This window comes from Misgurnus anguillicaudatus, chromosome 12, assembly GCF_027580225.2.
Source record: "Misgurnus anguillicaudatus chromosome 12, ASM2758022v2, whole genome shotgun sequence".
Classification (NCBI taxonomy): domain Eukaryota; kingdom Metazoa; phylum Chordata; class Actinopteri; order Cypriniformes; family Cobitidae; genus Misgurnus; species Misgurnus anguillicaudatus.
In genome coordinates, this window is record NC_073348.2 from 18,167,933 (window position 1) to 18,192,852 (window position 24,920).

A 24,920-nucleotide genomic window follows, 5' to 3' on the forward strand; every position below is an offset into this window, starting at 1 on the left:
TATACTTAGAGTCTGTTTCCAGAGTAACTTAATCTGTGAACCTAACCTGGTCGGGAGCATGTTTTATCCTGTAAACTCTGAGTTTCTTGTGGTCTCCTCCCCTTTTTTAAAGGAGTAGCGGTGTTTAATCTTGTTAGTTGCTTTAGTACATTCAATCATTGCGCACATTTTTATTATGTACACTGTAAAATATTTTTAGCTGTCTTTAAGTTATAATTAAATTGCCAGTGCAAACCATTTTAACTTACGACTTTATATATTTATATATTAAACTAAACTTTCAACTAAAAAATTAAAACAGCAAATTGAAATGACTTGTAAAGCTAATATGATATACTTAGGTGCATAGAAGGTCTTAGTGACTAAAATGCCATGTACTTTTATAGAGAATCCTGTAGATGATGATGTTGCATTCATTTGTAGAAAGTTAGATTTATGTTGCGAGTGGATTTTGAGACCCCGAGTGGTTTTTTGTCATATCCACTTACATTTATGTGAGCGAAATTATTATTTTTTGCAGTCATTTTAGATATATAAATATCCTTATATGACTAATATCAGTCTTTGTAGTGCTCTTACATCTATACAGTTCCCTTGACATTTCTTATGCATCTACTCGTCATTACCGCTGGTCTAGTGGGTAGTACTGAGTGCGGTAGTTAGGGCAGACGTACTGTCGGCGATCGGAGTTCGAATCCCAGCTTGGCGAACTTTTGTTTTATTCATGACAAACATTTGTAAAGTTCGTAGCCTTATATGACAAAGTATTATGCTTAATTTCATTTTTAGATGAGCTGCTGTCATCTTTTTGACCATGGGATTGCATCTGCATGTAAATGAATAAAATAACGTACAGTCCTCAGTTTATTTACTTCGGATATTTTAAATGGGATGAAAAATTAAATGTACGCATTTACTAGAGTAGCAATTTACAAAAACAACTCTTTTCTTTCAAATATATGCTCGTAGTTGCTGTACACTTGCAGTAACACTTTCATTTTTAGTATTAAAATTTATTAAGTACTCTTTGTAATGTGCTGTTGCCATGGTAAATCGTAATATCTGAGCTCCATTGATGATGCCTTTTCATTGTGTCTGTGCACGCGCTTATCTTAGAGTTAACCTACTCAGAGTCGATTGAACTAACTCAGATCAGCTTTTCTGTAACCGAAAACTCAGAGTTTCCTATCTCAGAGTAAGTCAACTCAGAGTTCAAGTTTAAACTCAGAGTTGGTTGAACCTCCTTATTGAAACGGGCCCCAGGCCGTCATCAGCAACAGAGGAGCTGTGGAAATGCTGTGTGCAAGTGCAAAAAAAGTTATTATTTTTTATATTCTTTCATAGACAAGGCTATACAAGTAAAACATTAGTGTTTTAAATCTAATTGTGATTAAGTTAATTAAAAATGTATTCATATTAAATGTAATGCATATTTTTATGACACATATTCGGTGCGCTGAAAGGTACAGTGTGTAAATTTTAGCGGCATCTAGTGGTGAGGTTGCAAATTGCTACCAACAGCTCAGTCCACTGCTCACCCCTGGCTTAAGAAACAGCTAGAGAAGCTACGGTAGCCGCCACCAGACAAACATGTCATTGTCTTAGACAACTTAGTAAAAGTGTGTCCATTAAGGGCTTCTGTAGAAACATGGCGGCACAAAATGTTGACTTCCATGTAAGGGGACCCTCTGTGTATGTGGATAAAAACGTCTCATTTCAAGGTAATAAACACATAATGGTTCATTATAAAAAGTCTTTATACACCACTGATAATATAGTTTTGTATATTTTTTGCATTTCTGTCAAGAGATCCTTCAAAAATTACACACTGCACCTTTAAAAGAACGCGGGGTACTGAGCTTAAAGTTAGGTTAATATTATCTCTTGCAGGCAGCCAACATTTTAAACATATACAAACATGAATATACGCACATATTTCAATACCAGTATGAATCAGAACAACAAGTTTCCAGTCGACATAACATCATTAAAGTTTGAAGATATCATTAACACATATACGAGGCCCAAACGCAGGATTTTGCTTCATGATGTTAGCCAATGGCTATTTATTATTATTGGCTGCCACACAGTAAATTTGCCAGCGTAAAATTTACTCAATTTGAAGAAAATTTTACTCTATACCAGATAACATTTGGTCCCTCTCTAAAAAGAGTAAAAGTTACTCTTTTGATAGAGTTGTTTTTTTTTAGAGTTAATTATGCTCAATGTAGTGTTAATATTTTACTCTGTCATGTAATATTTGACTCTATGTAGTGTTTTTTAAAAACAACTCTAGTACCATTTTACTCGGTTCAGAGCTAAAAGAAATTGACTCTGTTACAATTTAACTCTATTTAGAGGAATTTTAGATTTACTCTGCCACAATTTACTTCCCCTCCCGAGTTGTTTTTCATCAATTATGAGTGAACTACAAAAAATAACCAACTCTGTCCAGAGTTATTCTTCTGAATTACAAAATTCACGTTTCACCATCAAACAGCTCGAAAATGAAAAACATCAGTCTGAAACAAAACTGTAATTTCAGTAAAATTTTATTCTCTTGCTATAACAGCATCTATTATACATTTTATTTGTCAAGCTCATCTTTTAAACAGCATTTTTACAATTCATGACAACAACACTAAAATAATATAAATAGTGATAATGCAACAGAGGAGATAAAGCATTACATGAAATAATATGGTACAATAAACCAAGCAGAAACAAACTACTACAAATACTGAAATGAGGAAATACAGTTAAAGGAGACATTTCACAAAACTTTAAGATGTGAAATAAATATTTGCTGTCCCAGAGTATGTATGTGAAGTTTTAGCTATAAATACCATATAGACAATTTATTATAACATGTTAAAATTGACACTTTGTAGGTGTGAGCAAATATGTGTTGATTTTGGGTGTATCCTTTTAAATGCAAATGAGCTGCACCAAATGGCAGTGGTTGAATAGTGCAGATTAAGAGGTAGTATAATTATAGTATAATCCCCTTCTTACATCACAAGGGGAGCCACATTTCAATGAGCTATTTTTTCACATACTTGCAGAGAATGGTTTATCAAAACTAAGTTACTGGGTTAATCTTTTTCACATTTTCTCTGTTGATAGAAGCACTGGGGACCCAATTATAGCACTTAAACAAGGAAAACGTCAGATTTTCATAATATGTCCCCTTTAAACGTTATTTACAATATGTAAACCACGCGTTTGTTATCAGAGTCCCAAATTAAAACAACCTAAAAGTGTAAAGTACTAGGCCCCTGTGAAAACCCAGCCGAAAAAGAAGTACACTTCAATAATGTACTGCTCTCTTTTCGCACATCAATTTTGTACTTAATAAACTTAAAAATGATTGTGCTATATTGAGATGCCATGCATATAAACTAAAATATGCTTAAAATATATTTAAAAAAATTATTTATTTACCACTTGTTTGTATGTATGAAAGATGGGTTTAAGTTTACTACAAGCGGTAGCTAAATACATTTTTTTTATATATATTTTAAGCATATTTCAGTTCATATTCATGGCGTCTCAAAATAGTACAGACAAGTATACTTAGATGTTCTTAAGATTATCTCAAGAAGTACAAAAGAAGAATTTTTTTGTATATAAAGTACAAAATTAGTGTGTAAAAATAGAGCGCTTTCAGATGGGTTTTCACAAGGGCCTAGTATGCGAGTTGTAGATTTACAGTTTAAAATAGTTTTCATTTGGGACTCTAAATAACAAAAGCATGGATTATATATATTGTAAATATAATACAATAAATAATACAATTGAAACTATGGTTCTAAAGCCATTCTTCATGAATTCATAACTTGTATAGCACATGTATGTATAGCATAATAGTTACCATCTTCAACTTCAGCATTTTGGAAGAGGTCTTGGACCTTACAAGTCTGTTTGAGGCCACGGGTCTGTGCAATGACCTTAGGTTTTATGTTGGTAGACCACTTCTCCAACAACTTTGCAGCGGTCGCCTCACCAAATAGAAGTCCAAAATCTTGATCAATCTGCAAATCATGCACCTGTTTGTGGTTGCCGTGGCCGTTTTATCCGTCCCTCTGATGCTTCTTTTTGGAAAGTTTTAATTCTCCACACCAAATATCCACTTCCATCTTCTGCATTGTAATAATGCTCCTGTGAATAGAACAATACAAAGACCTTTGTTTTACATTTCATGACTAAAGAAATGAATGCCTTATCAATTATAATGCAAAAAATATCTCCACTGCAATATAAAAAGTATATCTTCCTTTTAAGGTCATGTTCTTCCTGATCCCATTTTTAAATTTTAGTTAGTGTTTAATGTTGCTGTTGATGCATAAATAACACCTGCAAAATGATAAAGCTCAAAGTTCACTGCCAGGCGATATATTTTCATTAACAGAATTCACCTTTCAAAGCCTACATGAATGGCCGGTTTGGACTACAGCCCTCTACTTCCCGAATTAATGACATCAGTAAAACAGATTTTGACTAAACTCCGCCCACAGGAATACGTCAGTCTCCAGCTAAGCTCAAACGACTCTGCTAAGCTAAGCTGCTGTCGAATCAAAACACACTGAATAAACTACACAATCAGAACTCGTTACATATTTCTGAAGCAGGGACTTCACAGAACAATGAAGACATCAGCCCGTTTCGAGGACAGTGAAAACAGCGCTATACAGACAAGTAAATTTTGTGAAAGAATACCACTTTTTTTACACGTGAATCCTTGAACACGTGTTATAATGTGCACTGTAAACACAATCAAAGCTTCAAAAACACAGAAAGAACGGGACCTTTTTATCACAAAGATTGAGAGGCAACATGTACTTACATAACCAAGCTTGCTCCTGGGTTCAGCAAAGCATGGGAATATGGAGACAATACCCTTTGCACATTCTTCCTTCAAACTTCGGTAAGGGCTTGTTCTACAAACAGAAACCAATTACAACCCGTAACATCATAAACATCAATTTACAAAGTAGTGTACGAACAACCTACCCATGTTCCTTTGTTAAATGTGCTTCCAAGATTTTCACCATGTCACGTCTTTGGCCATCTGAAAGACTTTGTGCGAGCGTATTCATTTATGACCTTTTCGCCTCCAGGGATGCTGTTTAGGATATTTTCGATCTGGAAGGGGATTATATTAAATAGAGCAGGGATGAGAAAATATTAACTGAAAAGTGTATACTTCATACCCTCAGCAACATTTGAGGTGGATCAAAAAAGTTCAAATCAATTTCAAATATCCTTACATATTTAAGTTATTCTGCATAGATGTAATTCAGAGGCAAATTTGATGATTCTTACCTGGACTAGATGACGTTTCTTGGCTAGATTTTTTTCAGGAGGATTTCTAATCAACACTGCGGTCCCATCAGAGTCTGACGTGCCCTTAGTATTAGATAAATAATCAATCTTCAATATAATCCATATCTATAATCAGATTATCTGTTCATACAATTTTGATAGCATGCTGAGAATTAGTCCAACTAACATATTAGCATATGCAAATCAGTGAATTGGTGAACACTGCTAAAAAAAACTTGATAAGCATGTCAAACAATTTACCATCAAGGCTTGTTGTGCTAGGACACCAAAGTCTGGTCGTGTCATCAGATATTATTCCTCATCAACCTCTGTCTTTGAGTCATCAAAGACATTCATTGTTGGAAGATTAAACTTCTTGGCAACTGAAAAAAGACAAACCAAATTGACAAAGGCCAGCAATGCCAAATTAACAAGTTAATATTAAGTTATTTTGTTATACCCCATAAGGTACAATAATACACTTGTATTACTATTAAAAATGTCTTAGAGGAAAAGTATTAACAATACCCAGATAGCACACGTACGTCGCGGAGACGTCTGCTAAATATCGCTTCATCTTCTGTAGATCGGCCGCGAACATTGAAAAGTAAGACGTCTGCAATATCTCTGCAAGACGTCTTGGCGATGTCTTGAAACATTCGAAATTTTTACGAGCTGCATACATCTTCTGGAGATCTTGAATCCGAGCAAACGCAGACGAATCAGCTGACCGAAATGCTCAACTCATTTCATTGTTTACACTAATTTCTTGTTTAATTGTATTGAACACAAACAAAAAGATTGAAAAAAAAAAACCTCAGCTGCATATAATTTGCCAGTTTTTTAAGAGTTTTGCATTTAATTTGCATTCATAAAATATAATTATTATATACCCTACCTCGTATCACGTGTAATATAGAAACATGAAATCATACCCTTATTTGCGTTTAGTCCAGTTTCATTTGCATATTTTGCAGTTCTAAGGACGAGACGCCTGCATTTAAATTGCGTTTGTGTTTTAAGTGCAGAATAAAACACATAAAGGTACTCAAAGTACCTTGTACACGGAAATAATCTTACTGGCAACATTTTAACAAATACACTGTAACCAATAATGGACAGCAGTCTCTGCACCGTTCTTTAACAGATATCTATATAGATGAAGAAACCTTATACAATGTTAAAACACATTATACATGTATTCATTTGACCAGGTATTATCCAGCATCACAGCATGAATTGTTTCGACAAGTTTGTTTACCCAATTAAATTTACGAAACCTATGTGCTGAAGGTTCATTACATCCAGAACTTAACCAATATACTGCAAAGCTATGACATTTACTACCTGCTCATTTAATCACTGCACAAGACCCAGAGCTGATTATGACACTTTACATTTTAGACTTTGCATGTTATACATAAAGAAGGAATTCTTTAAAAATGAATGCATTTATAATAACCCTAAAAATGAAAGCATTAAAAACACTGTAATGTAGTAAGTGCTGAAAGTACCATGTGACACTATGAATATAATCACAAATAATGGAGACTGTTACACAAGACTTAGATGCAACTTTAATTACAATACAACATTCGGTACACCAGGGGATTTTAAATTGTGTGTCAGGAGGACCCACTTGTCCGTCACACAGTAGGTTAAGGTGTGTTGCACACCGTAATGATGCAGCAACAGTTTGGCCAAATTAATTATTAACAATGACAATGGTTTTGAAAGAATATACCATAAAATATTTGGTATTGCAAATAAACTTACTTTACATTATGAAATATTATGAAAATAAAATGACTCCACTGAAAGAGAACAAATGTGTTTTACCCCATTAAAAAATGTATATTTAAAAATATTTTAGTGGGTCTAGAATAGATTACACTTGTCTAATAGGTTTTGAAATGAGAAGTTTGGAAACCCCAGCTTTACACAATACTAGTCTCAATTAAAGTTAAAGGAATAGTCTACCCTTTTGCCACACCAAACCATGTTATCACCTCAACCCAGACGAACCAACACACATCCACTGTTTTTCAATGCGTGCACCGCAGCTACAGCGCGTCGTGAGTGTGTTGACATTTGGCCTGGCCCTATTCATTCATATGGTACCAAACAGGGAAGCCACCAAACACTTTCGTGTTTTCCCTATTTTAAGACTGTTACATGAGGAGTTATACCAGTAAGTATGGTGCCACAAAATAAAACTTTTTTTGGTACCATAGGAATGAATGGGGCTAGGCCAAATGCCAACACATTCACAACGCGCTGTACGGTGCACGCACCGAAAAAAGATAGGTATGCATTAATTCATCCAGGCTGAGGCAATAACATAGTTCAATATGGCAAAAGGGCAGACCATTCCCTCAATATTAAGTTGTAATATAACTGAAATAAATAGCATTTGCAATTGACAGACATTAAATTAAACTGATGGCAGATGAGGTATGGGGATGATGCTGGGCCAGAGTTGAATCTGTGCATCTTAGTAGATCAGGGTGGTTCATCCTTAAGTGCTGCATTAAAAAGAGAAAGGATCTAAAAAGAAAATAAATTAAATATTTCTCCCAAATCAACATTGGACTATCAACACCAAATTAATAATAATGCAATTACATGCAAACAAACCTGTCAACCGTCAATATATAACAGATACTACACACCTGTGTCCAATACATCAAGATTCTCACAACATTTTAGGGCTAGCTTATTACCACAGTTCTGGCTATTCTTCATATTCTGTGTGGTGGTTAGTTTGCAACAGTGACAAAAATGAACTTTTCATTAACATTACCATTTGTTCACTTAAGCTGACTTCTAAGAGCACAGTTATCTAACACAGTCTACTGTAAGTGTTTTTTAACATTAAATATAGATAAAGTTTTTTGAGAGAGATACAAGGACAAATGTCTCTGCTTGCTGCCTTCATCCGTGTGACCAATCAATGGTTGTGTTAAAAACATGATAATCAGGTGGTAACAATTAGGTGAAATATTGTGCAGTGTTACAGACAACTCTGATTTCTGATGTTATGTCATTAAATATCCTACCTCCGACCTCAATGCATTCCAGTCAATCACGTATCACATTTGCGTGTTTACCACATAATGAGACGCCAGGAGAAGTTTGTGCTCTTGTGCCAATTATGGCAGAAAACGGTTACTGGATAATTTAACATTCATGTTCATCTATATTACGTGCTGTTTAAAGTTTGTTTGCGGTTCATGTAAGGCTGTGAAAGGCTAGCCACCACCTTGTCTGCAATGTCAAATGACGCATCTCGTTGAGGTCGGTGTTGATCGATCTGTTCCAAGTTGAGAGGTCGGATACTCCACTTTGTTTCCTGTTCCTGACTTCTTACGGGTTTAAGGTCAATAATATCCAACATCCAAGTTGTCTCGAACACAGCATTAGTTCATAGACTCCAGTTCAGTTCTATCTGTAACAAAAGAACACAATGAGACCATCATCACATCAGACAAAGTATTTCATTTATATAAATTGCACCCAAAGAAAAACCAAAATATTAAAAACATGAAAGATCAAAATCTTCATTTAAACCCAAAGGGGACTAGCCTGGTAATACCATTCCCTGCTACTTTGCTTGAGCGGAAGTACAAAGTCTGATGTAGTCAGGCTAAAAGGGGACATGGTCTTTAAATAAAACACCCAAAATGCCCCTCTTTTTAAGAGTTTTCAATATCTCCACCACAGTAAGAATTCATTTCTTTCTCAATACTTAAACATTAAAGGTCACGTTTTTCCTGATCCCATTTTTAAAACTTTAGTTAGTGTGTAATGTTGCTGTAATAGCATAAATAATACCTGTAAATTATAAAGCTCAAAGTTCACTGCCAGCCAGGCGATGTATTTTCTTTAACAGAATCCCCCTTCCAATCCAGCGAACGGCCGGTTTGTACTATACAGCCCTCTACTTCCCGGTTGAATGACGTCAAAGCGAGTGTGTTTGACTAAACTCCGTCCTGGCTAAGATAAGCTGCTATTGAATCACAAAACACTAAACAAGCTACACAATCAGAACTCGTTACGTATTTCTGAAGGATGGACTTCATAGGACAAAGAATACATCAGCCCGTTTTTAGGACAGTGAAAGCACTATATAGATAAGTAGATTGTGTGAAAAATACCGCATGTGAAACATGTACACATGTTATATTGCGCACTGTAAACACAATCAAATCTTCAAAAAACACAGGAAAAACGGGACCTTTAAAGTTGTTCAGTATTATGGTTGTAATCAAGAAAATGACAATGCAATTTTATTTAAAGATCATATCCCCTTGGGTTTAAATGCAGATTTTAATTTTTCATGCCATGAAGGCAATAACGCCGAAACATCTGCCCTTGTATTTGTCACACCCCGGGGGCGGACCCGAATATGCTACTGGGCCACACCCCTCTTAACTCTTCCACCTCGAGGAGTTTCCCAAGACCACCCCAATGACCAGACAGACGAGTATACTATAATTAAAACAAACTTTATTAAATATCTAAAAAGGGGAAAGGGGAAAGGGAAAAAGGGAACTCTAAAACTAATGTGGCTCTTCTTTGCCTCCAGGGCCACTTGGGGAAAAGACTGGGGGCCGGGGCTCTGGCCCAACAACCCGTGGCGCGCTCCGCTTCTCCTGGAGGCAGAATCGAACACAGTCAGACCAGGGCAAACACTCCACTGACGCTCGCAGCACTGGGGGATCCTCGTTCCCACACAGGGCCTCACTGGTTCAGGTAGGTAGTTGCTGCAAGCATAGAACAGATTATTCCACAGGTTGCGTTACTCACAGTGCCGGGGGATCCTCGTTCCCACACGGAGCTTCACTGGTTCAGGTAGGTAGTTACTACAAGCACAGAACAGGTATTTCCACAGGTTGCGTTACTCACAGTGCCGGGGGATCCTCGTTCCCACACGGAGCTCCACTGGTTCAGGTAGGTTGTTGCTAGAAGCACAGAACAGCTTATTCCACAGGTTGCGTTACTCCCAGTGCCGGGGGATCCTCGTTCCCACACGGAGCTCCACTGGTTCAGGTAGGTTGTTGCTATAAGCACAGAACAAGTTATTCCACAGGTTGCGTTACTCACAGTGCCGGGGGATCCTCGTTCCCACACGGAGCTCCACTGGTTCAGGTAGGTTGTTGCTATAAGCACAGAACAGCTTATTCCACAGGTTGCGTTACTCACAGTGCCGGGGGATCCTCGTTCCCACACGGAGCTCCACTGGTTCAGGTAGGTAGCTGCTATAAGCACAGAACAGATTATTACACAGGTAGCGTTACGCACAGTCCCGGCGGATCCACGTTCCCACACGGAACTTCACTGGTTCAGGTAGGTAGTTGCTATAAGCACAGAACAGATTTTTCCACAGGTTGAGTTACTCACAGTGCCGGGGGATCCTCGTTCCCACACGGAGCTCCACTGGTTCAGGTAGGTTGTTGCTATAAGCACAGAACAGGTTATTTCAAAGGCTGCTTCATTCACAATGACTGGGGATCCGAAGTCCCTCAGGGAGCTCCACTGGTTCAGGTAGGTTGTTGCTATAAGCACAGAACAGGTTATTGCACAGGTTGCGTTACTCACAGTGCCGGGGGATCCTCGTTCCCACACGGAGCTCCACTGGTTCAGGTAGGTTGTTGCGATAAGCGCAGAACATGTTATTGCACACGCTCAGTTACTCACAGAGACGGGGGATCCTCGTTCCCACACTGAGCTCCACTGGTTCAGGTCGGGTGTTGCTATAAGCACAGAACAGGTTATTGCACAGGCTGCGTTACTCACAGTGCCGGGGGATCCTCGTTCCCACACGGAGCTCCACTGGTTCAGGTAGGTTGTTGCTATAAGCGCAGAACAGGTTATTGCACAGGCTGCGTTACTCACAGTGCCGGGGGATCCTCGTTCCCACACGGAGCTCCACTGGTTCAGGTAGGTTGTTGCTATAAGCACAGAACAGGTTATTGCACCGGCTGCGTTACTCACAGTGCCTGGGTATCCTCTTTCCCACACGGAGCTCCACTGGTTCAAGTAGGTAGAAGGCGAAGCTCTCGTTGTCACGCCCCGGGCGCAAAGCTTGATTTTCTCTCTCTCTCTATAGGATTCAGGCCGCAACAGATGTCACCATCTCGTGTCTCGTCGGAGGCTGGGCAGTTCGAACGCTATAAGCACAGCATACGCACAGCAAGTCAAGCGTAAACACCATCAATCAGTGAAACTCACCCACAGCACTCTTATACCACGTCACGTGAATTTTAGATCGTCCTTGCCACCTGACCACGACGACCTCGAGAGATCGGTTGGGCAACAACTGGATCCCAAGGGAGGGAGAGATGTATGGTATTCACAAGCCCGGCGTGTCGGTTATCACTTCCCTGGCTCACCTGCACTTCCTCTTTCCCACAGGGCCACTGGCTTACTAGCGGCCGGTGCTTCGTCCGTGCTTCTGGTCAACCGCGGCTCACCCACGCTCTCCTCTCCAGTGGGGCCAGGGACCTCACGAAACACAAGAACACACACCAGGGTAATCCTTCATACAAGACGTTTGCAGAGAAGTATCACAGCGGTTACTCACGCTTGGTTGCCAATAACCTCTGTTCACGGTGCTCTCGATGGCTCTGTGTCCACTCCTTCTTACGTAAACTCCACCATACCCCTTCGTCCGCTGACTGTCTCTTACTCTCTTCCCCAGGAGAGCGATCCGACCAGCGTGGTCCGTCTGCAAAGCAGCAACACAACATACACAACGTATACCACACCCCCGTTTAATGTCTGCAAAGGTGTCTTTATACCCTGACTCTTCTCCTCGTTAGCCTATTAGCAACCGCTGTGGTAATTTGCCCCACCTGAGCGTGATCAGGCTTCATTTTGCCTTTGGGGAAACCCCGGATATGAAGTGGGGAAGCCGGATTCCGCCCGTCGTCCAAAGAAAATGTGGAAGCCGGGTTCCGCCCGTCGTTCATTTAAAACGTCACCTGTGACATCCTCCCCCGCCGAAATGGTTCTAGTCCCTAGAACCGCTTCCTGTAACCCACTCTCCATACTCGGGCCGGCCCCTCCGCCGGGCCTCTTGGAAAGATGACCCACCCTCCATACCAGGGGGTAGCAGCCTCCGGCTCCTTAGGAGCCACCTCTGTAGCTAGTGGGGGATAATTTGGACAAGGGCGGATCATATTCCGATGGACCACCCGATCCGGCCCAGGCTTCCCTTCTGGCCGGATCGTGTAGACCGGCTGCCCCGGTCTCTGCTGCCGTTGCACAATGTACGGCCTCGCCTCCCACCGATCACTCAGCTTGCCTCCACCTAGACGCCGATTGTCCCGGACTAGTACCCTTTCTCCAGGGAGCAGGGGAGCATCCCGCGCCGTTTTATCATACAACCTCTTGTTCTTCTCCCCGGCTGCCTGGATCTTCTTGTTGACCTGCTCGTAGGCAAAGTGGAGACGATGGTGGTGTCGTCCCACCCACTCGGTCATGTTCCCTTCTCTCTCACCTCCCGCTGCTCCCAATAGGAGATCTGTGGGCAAGCGGATGTGTCTTCCAAACATTAAGTACGTGGGGGCATACCCCGTTGTACTGTGCACACTGTTATTATAAGCTTGTAATAAATTCGGCAAAGCACTCACCCAATCATCCTGGCGTCTCTGGTCCAGAGTGCCCAGCAGATTCAACAGGGTCTGATTGAAGCGCTCACATCCTCCGTTTCCTTGGGGATGGTACGAGGTCGTATGGGTCTTTACACACCCGTACAGTTGGCATAACTCTCGGATGAGGCGGGACTCGAAGTTCGGGCCCTGATCTGAGTGCAGGAACTCAGGGCACCCAAATGGCTGGAACACTGCCCTCCATAATGCTGTGGCTGTGGTACTTGCTGTCTGGTCGAGGGTGGGGATAGCCCAGGCGTATTTGGTGAACAAGTCCGTCACCACTAAGATGTTCTGGTACCGGTCCTTGGGACGACTCAGGGTCAGATAGTCCATCGCCACAATATGGAGGGGGGCCTTTGCGAGGATCGGAACCATCGGTGCTCGGGGTTCCTGCCGGGATTTAAACAGAGTACATCGGGGACATGCTTGAATGAACGTACTCACGGAAATCTCCATTCCTGGCCAATAGAAGTGTCGGCGTAGCAACGACATGGTGCGTTCCTGCCCCTGGTGTCCCATCTGGTCATGGTAGGCCTCTAACAGTGCCCAAACTTGGCTGGCCGGTACCACAATCTGGCTAACCTCCTCATCGGTCCCCGGGTCCCGTATGGCCCTACACAATACACCTTCACGCAACTTCAATTTCTCCCATTGTCCCAGTATTTTTCGACCCACCTCTGTCTGGGCTTGTCTCTCGGCGGGGGTCGGTCGCCGGGCCTGCCGAAGCCACTCGCCCAGATTCCGCAGCTCTCGATCCTCCTGCTGTCTAGCCTTCCAACGCTGGGGGTCCCATCCCCAACTTACAGGTGCTGCCTCCCGTTGGCTCCCAGGTGCCTCCACTACGCCGACCATCAGTCCTTCCTCTCCTTGTTCTCCCTCGAATGGGGCCGGGCCCCTCGAATCGGCCCTAGCTGGCAACCGGGAAAGGGCGTCTGCGTTGGTGTGCTCCCGCCCCGGGCGGTACTGCAGCTGGTAGTTGTAATTGGCTAGCTGGGCCACCCATCGCTGCTCTACTGCTCCCAACCGGGCTGTCTGCAAATGTACCAGAGGGTTGTTATCGGTGACCACGGTTACCTTGGCTCCCCAGAGGTAATCCTTGAATTTCTCGCTCAAGGCCCACTTCAGCGCCAGCAGTTCGAGCTTGAAAGAACTGTAATTTGCATCGTTTCGTTCAGCGGGATGGAGGCTCCGGCTGGCATAGGCGATCACCCGTTCCACTCCATCTTGTTTCTGTGCAAGCACCGCTCCCAGGCCCAGATTACTGGCATCTGTATAGAGAAGGAAGGGTTGAGAGAAGTCAGCATACGCCAAAATCGGGGCTTGTAAAAGTTCTTGCTTCAGGACCCTAAAGGCCGTCTCACATTCTGGGGTCCATCCCACCGTGGGGGATCCTCGTCCCCTTGGTCGTCCCGTCCCGACCAGTAGCTGGTTCAAGGGTCTGGCGATCTTAGAGAACCCTTTAATAAATCGTCGGTAGTAGCCAACAAAGCCTAAGAATGATCTCACTTGCCTTACAGTCCTGGGGACCTCCCAGTCCCGAACTGCCGATACCTTCCCGGGATCAACGGCCACACCAGCTGCGCTCACCACGTGTCCCAGGAACTGCACCTTACGGCGCAGCAGGTGGCACTTCTCCGGTTGCAACTTCAACCCATACCTCTCCATCTCTCGGAATACCTTTTCCAGGTGCTGCAAGTGAGTCTCGAAGTCTGGGGAATACACAATCACGTTATCAAGGTATACCAGCACAGATTCTATTAACTGACCTCCCAAACATCGTTGCATCAGTCTCTGGAAGGTGGCGGGGGCGTTGCAAAGACCGAAGGGCATCCGGTCCCACTCAAAAAGACCAAATGGTGTGGTAAAGGCGGTCTTCTCTCGGTCCCGTTCCTCGACCGGTACCTGCCAGTACCCGCTGGCCAAATCCAAGGTGGAATACCAGGCCGACTTGGTCAAACTTGTCAGGGAGTCCTCAATACGAGGTAAGGGAAATGCGTCTTTCTTGGTCAAGCTGTTCAACTTCCTATAGTCCACACAGAACCTCCAGGCCCCGGTCTTCTTCTGGACAAGCACTATCGGTGCCGCCCATGGGCTACTACTCTCTCTCACGATCCCCTGCTCTAACATACCTTGTAAAAGGGTCCTCACTTCAGTATATAGGGTGGGGGGTATTGGTCGGTACCGTTCCCGACTTGGTGCAGCTTCTCCCGTAGGGATACTATGTCGTATTACCGTCGTGCAACCATAGTCTTCATCGTGGGTGGAAAACACATGTTGCCATTTCTTCAGTAGCTTCTGTAGCTCTTCCACTTGTTCCTGCTCCAGGTCCTCTCCTCGTAAGGAGTCCCCTGTCAAGTGGGCCGGTACCTTGTTCTCCCTCGTCCTAGACGCTCCTACGGTTTGCGTTAGTGCTACCTCAACTACTGCAGGGTGCACTCGCCGGAAACTCACATCTTCCTTGTCCCGCACCTGATGTCCCTCGACTGACGTCACCGTCACCAGCCGCTGGTGCTTATGTAAGTGTATTGGGTAGGGATTTTCATTACAAACCTTCACTGGCACTCGGCCTCGTCGTACTACCGTCAGTCCTCGGGCCACCCTCACCTGTGTGCAGTCTTCGTGAGGTTCCACCAACACCCAGTTCTCAGAGCCTCGACGCTGTTGTGGCACCCTGGCCCACACTATGGCTTCACTTTCTGCTGGCACCGACAATGCGAATCGACATGCTACTCGACCAACCTCTTCTCGGCCATCTTGGTTCTTAGCCAGCTGCACTCGCCTGCAGTCGGCCACTACTCGTTCCCAGCCTGGCCGCTCGGCCCTCGGTATTGTCTGAACGGGCCTAGCCCGAAATAGCTCCTCCCAACACTCCGAGAGGACATTCATACCCAGGAGGGCTCGATGACGGCCGAGGCAATGGTCCTGTACAATGATGACCCCCTTCTGCGGGACTCGTACTCCATACAGTTCAAAGTCGGTAAGTCGATAGCCGATGTAGGGGATCTCTAAGCCGTTCGCCCCCTTCAGGGTAAGCCAGGGCGCTTCAACCTTGTGTGCGGGGTGGGCTCCAAATAATTCATGGGACAAGCTTTCTGAAAATAAAGTCACTTGAGAACCAGTGTCGACGAGACAGCGCACCGTGGTGCCACATACCTGGGCCTCTACTATTGGGCTAAGCCCGATCATCCCGTCCTTGGGTTCCATTCTTCTTTGGGGGTCACTTTGGGGGGCGCCGACCACATGACCCACTGTGGCCGGTCGTCTTAAAAACCCCCCTCGGAGGCTCTTCGTGGTCCGCACTGCCTACTCACATGCCCGGCGGTCCCACACCGATTACAAATGGGCCTCCCTTGCTCGTCCCACTCAAACCTAGGGCGACTCGCCTGCCAGGGCCGCCTCATCCCATCCCGGCCTCGCTCAGAGTACGTCCGTTCTCGGGGGGCGGGCCCTTCTTCTTTCCTTCCCGGCCCTAGGCGCAGTTCCCCTACCAGGGCCTTGGTTAGCTCGGCCATCTGATCTCGCACGTCTTTTAAGAGCTCCATCTTCAATGTTTGTTTCCAGTCGGATACCTCCGAGGCTGCCGCCGGGCCACTCACTGCTGCACATACGGGGGCCTCCTTGGCTTCCGCTTGGTCGCCTTCCAAGGCCATGGCCTCCTTTTTCAGGTCATCGAACGTGAGCTCAGGGTCTCGTCTAAACTGCACTCGGAGATTTTGTCGTAGGGGGCCCTCTCGTAGCCCTAACAGGAACTGGTCCCTTAACAGGGTCTCCTCATCTCCAATCCCATGATCTCGTCGTCGCTGTAGGCGTGTATACTGCTCGCGCAGCTTCAGGGCGAAGGCTCGAATGGACTGGTGGGGGCCCTGCTTACAATTAAAGAACTGCGCCCTCAGGACGGCCACAGGGGTGGTATCACCATACTGCTCGGTGAGGAAGTGGAAGATGGTCTGGGCGGTGGCTCGAACGGCTTCGGGGGCGGCCTGTACTTCTCGCCGGGCCTCTCCTCGTAGTGAGTTTAATACAAACTGCTGTTGTTGACTGGCACTCAGCCCCTGAAGGCCGGCCAAATACTCGATTTGGGCTCTCCACTCCGTCAAATGAACCTCGGACTCGACCCCAGTATACTTCTGCACCCAGGGGTTTCCCAGGAATACGGGCATGACACGGGGTGGTGTTTCCGGCCTTTCCGGCGCAACACGGGGTGGGGTTTCTGGCCTTTCAGGCACAACACGGGGCGGGGCTTCGGGCAACTCGTCGTCGGCCATTGGAGGACCTTGGTCGCTCAACTCGAGGTGGAATCCTGCCGACTACGCCAAATCTGTCACACCCCGGGGGCGGACCCGAATATGCTACTGGGCCACACCCCTCTTAACTCTTCCACCTCGAGGAGTTTCCCAAGACCACCCCAATGACCAGACAGACGAGTATACTACAATTAAAACAAACTTTATTAAATATCTAAAAAGGGGAAAGGGGAAAGGGAAAAAGGGAACTCTAAAACTAATGTGGCTCTTCTTTGCCTCCAGGGCCACTTGGGGAAAAGACTGGGGGCCGGGGCTCTGGCCCAACAACCCGTGGCGCGCTCCGCTTCTCCTGGAGGCAGAATCGAACACAGTCAGACCAGGGCAAACACTCCACTGACGCTCGCAGCACTGGGGGATCCTCGTTTCCCACACAGGGCCTCACTGGTTCAGGTAGGTAGTTGCTGCAAGCACAGAACAGATCATTCCACAGGTTGCGTTACTCACAGTGCCGGGGGATCCTCGTTCCCACACGGAGCTTCACTGGTTCAGGTAGGTAGTTGCTACAAGCACAGAACAGGTTATTCCACAGGTTGCGTTACTAACAGTGCCGGGGGATCCTCCTTCCCACACGGAAGCTCCACTGGTTCAGGTAGGTTGTTGCTATAAGCACAGAACAAGTTATTCCACAGGTTGCGTTACTCACAGTGCCGGGGGATCCTCGTTCCCACACGGAGCTCCACTGGTTCAGGTAGGTTGTTGCTATCAGCACAGAACAAGTTATTCCACAGGTTGCGTTACTCACAGTGCCGGGGGATCCTCGTTCCCACACGGAGCTCCACTGGTTCAGGTAGGTTGTTGCTATAAGCACAGAACAGTTTATTCCACTTGTTGCGTTACTCACAGTGCCGTGGGATCCTCGTTCCCACACTGAGCTCCACTGGTTCAGGTAGGTAGTCGCTACAAGCACAGAACAGGTTATTCCACAGGTTGCATTACTCACAGTGCCGGGGGATCCTCGTTCCCACACGGAACTTCACTGGTTCAGGTAGGTAGTTGCTACAAGCACAGAACAGATTATTCCACAGGTTGCGTTACTCACAGTGCCGGGGGATCCTCGTTCCCACACGGAGCTCCACTGGTTCTCGTCGGTTGTTGCTATTAGCAGCGTTCAGGTTATTTCACTGGGTGAGTGTCTCTCAGTTCCGTTGGATCCTCGTTCCCACACGGAGCTCCACTGGTTCAGGTAGGTTGTTGCTATAAGCAAAGAACAGCTTATAGCACAGGCTGCGTTACTCACAGTGCCGGGGGATCCTCTTTACAACACGGAGCTCCACTGGTTCAGGTAGGTTGTTGCTATAAGCGCAGAACAGGTTATTGCACAGGCTGCGTTACTCACAGTGCCGGGGGATCCTCGTTCCCACACGGAGCTCCACTGGTACAGGTAGTTCGTGTCTATAAGCACATAACAGGTTATTGCACACGCTGCGTTACTCACAGTGCCGGGGGATCCTCGTTCCCACACGGAGCTCCACTGGTTCAGGTAGGTTGTTGCTATAAGCGCAGAACAGGTTATTGCACAGGCTGCGTTACTCACAGTGCCGGGGGATCCTCGTTCCCACACGGAGCTCCACTGGTTCAGGTAGGTTGTTGCTATAAGCACAGAACAGGTTATTGCACAGGCTGCGTTACTCACAGTGCCGGGGGATCCTCGTTCCCACACGGAGCTCCACTGGTTCAGGTAGGTAGAAGGCGAAGCTCTCGTTGTCACGCCCCGGGCGCAAAGCTTGATTTTCTCTCTCTCTCTATAGGATTCAGGCCGCAACAGATGTCACCATCTCGTGTCTCGTCGGAGGCTGGGCAGTTCGAACGCTATAAGCACAGCATACGCACAGCAAGTCAAGCGTAAACACCATCAATCAGTGAAACTCACCCACAGCACTCTTATACCACGTCACGTGAATTTTAGATCGTCCTTGCCACCTGACCACGACGACCTCGAGAGATCGGTTGGGCAACAACTGGATCCCAAGGGAGGGAGAGATGTATGGTATTCACAAGCCCGGCGTGTCGGTTATCACTTCCCTGGCTCACCTGCACTTCCTCTTTCCCACAGGGCCACTGGCTTACTAGCGGCCGGTGCTTCGTCCGTGCTTCTGGTCAACCGCGGCTCACCCACGCTCTCCTCTCCAGTGGGGCCAGGGACCTCACGAAACACAAGAACACACACCAGGGTAATCCTTCATACAAGACATTTGCAGAGAAGTATCACAGCGGTTACTCACGCTTGGTTGCCAATAACCTCTGTTCACGGTGCTCTCGATGGCTCTGTGTCCACTCCTTCTTACGTAAACTCCACCATACCCCTTCGTCCGCTGACTGTCTCTTACTCTCTTCCCCAGGAGAGCGATCCGACCAGCGTGGTCCGTCTGCAAAGCAGCAACACAACGTACACAACGTATACCACACGCGCCGTTTAATGTCTGCAAAGGTGTCTTTATACCCTGACTCTTCTCCTCGTTAGCCTATTAGCAACCGCTGTGGTAATTTGCCCCACCTGAGCGTGATCAGGCTTAATTTTGCCTTTGGGGAAACCCCGGATATGAAGTGTGGAAGCCGGATTCCGCCCGTCGTCCAAATAAAATGTGGAAGCCGGGTTCCGCCCGTCGTTCATTTAAAACGTCACCTGTGACATATTGTTTGATTAGAAAAACAGGTCTAAGCACCTAAAGCTGGGAGAGCATGGTGAGGGTGTTGATTGAACTAGATCTATTGACCCCTAGATAAAATAATTAATAAAAATAATGTTTTTTTTCTTATCTGTCCTGTCCTATTTTGTACTGCAAAATAAACAAAAGCAAGTGACCATAGTATAAATAGGATAAACTATGGGTAATAAGGTATTTAGCAAGGCTTACATTTAAACATTTTTGTTTTATCTCATAGACTATGTTTACACTGTCAGTTTAAATCTGATTTTTTGTGTATATCCAATTTGAATGACTGACTGTACACACTGTGTATGACAACTCTTCGTGTTTGATTTGTGTGACCTGAGGCGCATTATCTTTTATCCAAAATAGCTGCATTGGTTTATAGCAATGATGTTGCGTTGATGTGTTTGAAATAAATGTGCTTGAGTTCATGCAGCAACAACCAGTTTTCATAAATGAAAAATAAAATATTGTCTTTTTATCCAATTCATCCGAGAAATCATTTGGTAATTAAAATAATGTACCCTAAAAAACCTTTCATTTGTAAGACCGCATTCATTACTTTACTAAATATGGGAAGAGACTCACAGGTGGAGGTAGAAGTTTGGTCTGCACTTTCCATAGCTGGTGCACAGGGATTGTGGTAGGCTAGTGACACAATTGAAGAAGACTGGTTCAAAATCTGCTTTACAACAGAGGTTGAATTAAACTTTTTCATTTTGACAGATAAGGCTGTAACAAATCTGTCATAATCAATTAGGACTAAAATGAGGGATGCACGATATATCGGCCGACATATCGTTATCGGCCGATAACTGCTTATTTTTAATATTATCGGTTATCGGTCTGATAGCAAAATTAGGCCGATAAATGAAAGCCGATAAATTATGGATTATTTTGGTTTGTTGAACCACTTCACTTGCTCATTGCTGGCCATGTGGAGTTTTGATTGGTGCTTTCTGTGACATAGCACGAAGATGACACATGTTGCGGGCTTAAGAAGAGTATGCTAGTCTAGCGCTAAGACAAGATGTCCGCAGTCTGGGAGTTTTTCATTGTGAAATTAATAGGAATATTTATCGGCCTATATATATATCGGTTATCGGCCCCCAACTATAAAGAGTTATCGGTTATCGGTATCGGCCAAAATTTCCATATCGGTGCATCCCTAACTAAAATATCAACAAAACACTTAGAAAATGAACAAAACCAACTATCTGAATCTGTCTGAACTCTAACATTGAGGTCTGGATAGACAAAGTGAGTGTTTATCTGTGTAAAAGTCAAACCAACATTGAAGACTGATGCAGTTGTCATTAAGGCTGATTTTGTCAGACCTACCCTAATGCCTCTACACAGTAGGCTATGCGCCACTTTTCATTTACACGTTTGCGTCGTTGTTCGCATCGATGTGCATTTACACATGCAGAACGCTAGTAGCCAATGTCCATAGGCATTTACCAATGTAAAATACAATATCAAGGCAAAAGCTGAAAAAAATAAAAAGTGGCAGAAAAAACCCTTGTTGGGGGCCAATCACACCAAATGCGTTTTAAAGACGTGGAAACACAAGGTGCACCTTTATTTGGTCACTTTATAAAAAACAGTGCAGTGCAGCGCAGCTTTTTATATTGCTAGGCAACCACCAAGGCAGCTGTCCTGTCAATCAAATATCTAAGCGTGAGCGCTCTTTTGCTCTTAACTGTCATATAAGCAGAAACTTTAAAAAGAGGACTCTTGCACTGACTTTGATCGAAGGTGAGAGGTGCATAAACACACAGGAGACAGTAAGTAACTGAAGTATGTTTGTTTCAAATAACTGTAAACATCGGTCCTACAACGGAAGGCCTGCCTCTCCCCATATTCAATTGGACAATGGAAAGACACAAATGACGTTGGGTGCTTTTCTGCTCTTAGCGCTCCTTCAAAAACGCATGTTGCAGTAGGGGGCAAAAATGCAAGGCGTTCAGTGCCATTAACGACGCACATAACGCTCAATGCTGCAGTTAAAAAAAGATTTACCTCTTAGTAAAGACAACTGGATCTGAAGCGTAATGATGGTCTTCAGAAGGCCTCTCATGGTGGTCTTGATTCAGAGGTTTGAGAAGACTACCAAGCACCAGAGCCAGCTAACAGGTGGACCAAACATCAAGCCAGAATTCTGCATGAGTCAGGTAAGCAGAATAAAAGACGCTGTAAATAAACAATAATAAAAGATGGTCATTAATGACTTAATGATATTCATGTTAATGCTTTGAAAATTATCTTATTTCTTTCAGAATTTTTGTCTTTTGATATTATTGCCAAATGCAACAAATGGAAAAAAGCATACTTTATGACAACCTTAGCAGCAGAACCCATGACTTTCTCCTGGGTAGACGAGAAAAAAAGTTTGGTATCAACACCCATCTAACAATTAAGGTAAAAGATAAAGTTTTATGATCCCTGCATTCAGGTTAGAGTATGGGGTAAGTTGACCGTTCTATGGGTGTTTCTCAAATGCAAGGTTGCATCCTATGGAGGCTGCGTCCATCTTAGACCTGTCCTTATGAGATTTCGAGGTTAGAATCCACCTCAAAAGCCAGAATGAGATGGTTTAGTTTGATGTCCAAGGCAATGTCATAATGGTTTCCGCCCCAGTGGTCATGGCATGAAAACTTTAAAGAGAGAAGTTGAAAATTAGCAATGCATCACCAAAAAAAATCCAATACTGTAGTACAGTGAATAAAAGTCATGTATCAACAGTCTTTACAACATGGACAGTTAAACCTTTTGTAATTTAATTCAAACAACAAAAGAGAAAAGATTGAGATGTCCTTCAACGATGCTTGATGACGTGGCAGCCGAGACATGCAGCATTCTAGGACGCAGCCTTATTAAAAAAAAAATGGACGCAGCCTTATTTATTTTTATTTTATATATGTATAATGTACCCAACGACTGAACTTGTATTTCTTATTATTTAAAAAAATATATTAAAAATATTTTTAAAAGAACGCAGCTGTGCGTTTGAGAAACGACCGGTGTTGTGTCGAAGTCTGTTCCCCCTATGTTCCCCCTATTTTTCCCTTCAGTGTAGTGTTTTTATGGCGTTTTTATCACGTTATAGGTTTTATTATTTATATATTTAAAGTTTTAATGGTTACTGAGATGTATATGTGTGCATTTCTGTAATGTATCTGTATTGTTCTTAATGGTAAGTCAATTATTTTTACAGTTTGAATCATATTATATGTATAATATTTATTTAATTATGTATGCAAACATTACATTTTTAAAACAACCAGTAAAGGAAAAAAAGAGAAAAAGACAGGCTATATTTTAAAAGAAATACCCTAATAGAAAACTGTCAAATGTATGAAATATTTAATAAATTGTATTATAAAATACATGATATTATGCCTTTTTAGTATAACCAATTCAAATCTTTAATCTTTCTAAATGTAACGTGATGAAAGCGCTATAAAAGCACTACACTAAAGGGAAACATAGGGGGAACTGAGTTCGACACAACACCGGAAACGACTTATATGTCGCGAGGCCATCACGTGACCACAATATTTACCAGAAGACCGTTATTTGCTCGAGTTCCCTCAACTTTTTTGTCGCAAATAACATTATTAATAACCTGTAAATAATAAAATTTGTACACATTACGTTCCTCTTCACGTTGTAATAGTATGTTTTTGGTTTAATTAATAGTCGGCTTTAAGTTAGTTTTTCTGTCAGTTTGATCGTCAAAATCTTGGTAAGTAACTTATAGCTTGTCATTCCTGGTTTTAATTGTTAGAAATACGAATTAAAAAACAGATATAACTAATATAACTGAAACAATTAATAAATACAATTATCGAACCACTCCAATAGAAAAACGTTAACGGTTTTGAGTGGTTTTTAGGAAAAGGTCTGACTGAAATTAACGTAATTCGTATAAGGGCCATTTTAACGTAACGTTACAGGGCGGGGAAGGTTTGAGGCATTTAATAACTCTATTAAACTGGCTGGTTTATCCACACCAGTGCGTAACATGTAAAGTTAACGTTACAACGTGGCTTCGGGACTTTGCAGCGACCTGAATAGCATTGCATTGGTAAACGTTAATAAGCTTTTAATCGCGTATAGAACATTAATATAAGACGATAATTCTGTAGATCGACTAACTTGCATGCATAACATATTAACTTACCTTGACACTGAAACTGCCGTCAGCACTGTTGCTTCACCCGTTGGAACATCCTACTAGTTTAGGGAGTTAAAAATCGAGTTGGAAAAGAACAAAAAATCGTTCTGTGATCGTTCTACACGAGACCCAGAAGCTGCAAAACCCGATTGAGGTTACACTCTATTGAATGATCGCATCGCAACGTTAAGTGCAGGCAGCCCACACATCTCTCAGATGTGTTTGACTTCATGCTCATCTACGCGCAAACCGATCGTGACATCAAGTACCGCGAGTTCAAACCTTTTCCGGGGCTTTCCCAAACTCTCGCGGTACTTGATGTCATACCACGTGCTGTCTGCGCATCTCGGTGTTAAGTCAAACACACCTGAATGTATTTGTTGGCTGCACTCCCTTGCGCTCAGTGATGTAGGTGTAACGAAATAAATGTATTAAATTGATATTATATAAATAAATATTGTTAAAAAAATCTTTATAAAATGATTAGCTGTCATTAATAAATTAATATTTGATTTGAAACATCAGTATACTTAAATTTCCCTCAAGTTATGAAATGCCTAAATAAGATCAAAATGGTGAAAATACAACAATGTATATTTGACCAATTTAGCATTTATTAACTTTTGCCTTTTTAAATTGACTTCAGAAAGTTATCTACAGCCACACATCCACTGTATACCAAGTTATGATGATCAATTATGAGAATGCAAAAGGATTTATAGATCAGTAAACAATCAACAAAAAGGTAATGTCTTAATATATTTCTGCTTTTGTTACTTATTCATGTATTTGAATTACATAA

The 24,920-nt window shown here is 43.4% G+C and overlaps 2 protein-coding genes and 2 long non-coding RNA genes across 7 annotated transcripts in view; 2 read left to right on the forward strand and 2 right to left on the reverse strand.

Moving 5' to 3' along the window:
- The window catches only part of itga1 (integrin, alpha 1), a 209,372-nt gene that overhangs the window by 127,026 nt on the left and 57,426 nt on the right, over positions 1 to 24,920 (forward strand). The gene's annotated exons all lie outside the window — the stretch shown is intronic.
- Positions 1 to 24,920, forward strand: part of LOC129447472 (integrin alpha-2-like) — a 113,042-nt gene that overhangs the window by 41,186 nt on the left and 46,936 nt on the right. The window lies entirely within an intron of this gene.
- LOC129434317 (uncharacterized) overlaps positions 3,460 to 24,920 on the reverse strand; it is a 31,309-nt gene continuing 9,848 nt past the window's right edge. The window contains exons 3-7 of the long non-coding RNA XR_012372536.1: positions 5,587 to 5,708; positions 5,326 to 5,409; positions 5,014 to 5,145; positions 4,847 to 4,940; positions 3,460 to 4,161 (exon numbers count right to left, since the gene is read on the reverse strand). This is a non-coding gene — a long non-coding RNA (uncharacterized lncRNA). The remainder of the gene's footprint in view (positions 4,162 to 4,846; positions 4,941 to 5,013; positions 5,146 to 5,325; positions 5,410 to 5,586; positions 5,709 to 24,920) is intronic.
- Positions 7,422 to 24,318, reverse strand: LOC141369033 (uncharacterized). Of its 4 annotated transcripts, XR_012372532.1 has the most exons (6): positions 24,125 to 24,313; positions 22,271 to 22,595; positions 21,961 to 22,131; positions 20,527 to 20,586; positions 8,385 to 8,773; positions 7,422 to 7,872 (listed from the first exon to the last, which is right to left on the reverse strand). It is a non-coding gene; the product is annotated as an uncharacterized lncRNA (long non-coding RNA). The 4 variants fall into 4 exon arrangements; XR_012372530.1 differs by lacking the exon at positions 7,422 to 7,872 and having other exon boundaries at positions 8,352 to 8,773; positions 20,527 to 20,620; positions 24,125 to 24,318; XR_012372529.1 differs by lacking the exon at positions 7,422 to 7,872 and having other exon boundaries at positions 8,352 to 8,773; positions 24,125 to 24,316.